This window comes from Macrobrachium nipponense, chromosome 5, assembly GCF_015104395.2.
Source record: "Macrobrachium nipponense isolate FS-2020 chromosome 5, ASM1510439v2, whole genome shotgun sequence".
NCBI classification, from domain to species: Eukaryota; Metazoa; Arthropoda; class Malacostraca; order Decapoda; family Palaemonidae; genus Macrobrachium; species Macrobrachium nipponense.
Window position 1 is genome coordinate 40,324,422 of NC_061107.1, and position 2,500 is coordinate 40,326,921.

The window sequence follows — 2,500 nt, forward strand, 5'->3', positions numbered from 1 at the left end:
ACCCTATCCGTTCTGATACCATAGTCCCAGAGGATCTTTGCCGATCGTTTTCTATCACTCCCTCAGGTTGGTGCTCATACCACTTATTACTGGAAGGTAACTATTTTATTATTATTATTTATTATATTATTATTATTATTATTATTATTATTATTATTATTATTATTATTAGATGAAACCTATTCAAATGGAACAACCTCCCATGGGCCATTGGCATGAAATTCATGCTTCGAAAGACTATGGTTTGCCGGGAAGGCCAAGTATTACATTTATTATGAAAATTCGGGCTACTAAAGCTGTTTAAAAGGTAATGTCGTAAGAATAATTCATTGCATTCATATAGTAAGTATTCTCGTAAGTGTTTGCTCTGCATTAGAAGTAAATATTGTTGACGCTGATTTGTAGTACATACAAAATAGTGATTTACATTGTAATCACACTGGACTAGGAAGTTACTGGGAACCGTATATTAAAAAATTAAAAAAAAAAAATTTAAAAAAAAAAAAAAAAAAGAGAATAAAAAAAGTAGGATATAGACATTTATGACTAGGCAGACATGTCTGTTCAGAGGGGTTTTTATTGTACGTGACGGAGTCTTCCGATACGACGTCATATTACTATAGTGGGACAAGGACACAAGCCTCCATACTTTCTTCTATTAAAGAAAAACCAAAATGTCTTTCATTTGGCAGTACGCCCATTTTGGGAGATATCGATTCTCCAGGACTGTTGAGAGTGAATGCTGTATCTTCAATACTTTTTGCAATTGTGATTCCTTTTAAGTACCTTGACTTTTCGTGATTTTTCGGTAACCATTTGTATTCTTTATTAACATTTAATTCTTTTACTATTCCATTTATTATTGTTCCACATGTATTTTTGGATGCACCATATATTATGATTAGAAATTTTCAATATTAGCACCATGACTAAAGGACTTTTGGGAAAAATAATAGTGATAATCATATCAAGAATATTGATTTTTTATATAGAAGCTGGAATGCTTTTCATTGATAATAACTGATGGGGCATTTTGGTTTGGTTATTTTGAATAGTCCAACATTAGATTTCCCAGATTCTTAGATTTCCCAAAAAATTCAACTTCTGTATCTCAGCATTCGATTTAACGGCCTACTTAGTTTTAAAAACCCATGGATTTTGAGAGAGAGAGAGAGAGAGAGAGAGAGAGAGAGAGAGAGAGAGAGAGAGAGAGAAATTCCGCCAATGCTGTTAACAAATATTTTGGAATTTAAGATACGCCTGCATAGCGGAATTTCTCTCTCTCTCTCTATCTCTCAATATATATATTATATATATATATATATATATATATATAATATATATATATATTATATATATATATATATATATATATATATATATATAGTGAGAGTATCCCTATCCCTTTGTTTGTATGAGTTCTAGATCAAAACTTTGCGTTATTATATCTCATCCTAGATTAAATGAGGCTGTTTTTGTTGGAAGAGGTACCCGATACTGACTAAATTTGCATTAGTTTTGTTATATTGAAGGCACACGTGTTCAATCACTTGCCTCAACTGCCGGCTAATCAGCTCTCACCTCGGAGAAAGAACCATGAGGTCAACACGAGGTCGGAAGAAAAGAAAATCTCAATATGATGTTTTTGCTGAATATATCCTACAATCAATGTCGTTACCTTCTTGATATTGTACCAATTTAAGTATCAGAATATCATTCATTTAACTATGTACACCTATTTCATATTCATATGTTCTACATCTGTATCATTTCATTTTTGTATCTGTGAAGAAACACAGAGGTCTGGAGTTAATCCCTTTTTCCCTACCTGTCAAAGGTCGGACTCTCTGCAGCATATAAAAAGTCAGCACCTTGGGAGCCAGAGCTCCTCAAAATCAACTTTATAACCCTCCCTACAAGCAAAGCAGCTTGCACTCCGCTGCAATTGCAGCAAACAGCGCAGGATGCAATCAACAGCACTGCAGCACCTAACATAGTATAATGATGGATCAGCTGATCTCAACATCCCAGCAGCATCAGTTTCTTCGGTCTCATGCAAAGAAAGAGATTTTCCAATAATGTCTTCATCCTTCAAATTGAATTAATAGCAATAGCAAAAGCCTCACAAGACTCCCAGTATAAACAAGACAACACAATTCATACCGACTCCAAAGGCGCCATTCAAGCAATAATAGTTGGGAAATTAAGAGGGGCCTTAACACTCCTTACAAGCGCCTGGGCAAACGCCCCCTTCTACACAGCAGAAGTAGTTTAATTACACTAAACTGGATTCAGAATCATGTTGGAATTCATGGGAATGCAGAGGCAGACGCACTCGCAAAGAGCGATCTGCAATATAGTAGCATTAGTATTAAATTGGGATCATCATTAACCCAGTTAAAACGGCAAGCAATAGCATACTGCCAGCAAAAAAAAAAAAAAAAAAAAAAAAAAAAAAAAAAAAAAAAAAAAAAGTGTCAGGCAGAGCTTCCTCGAAGGT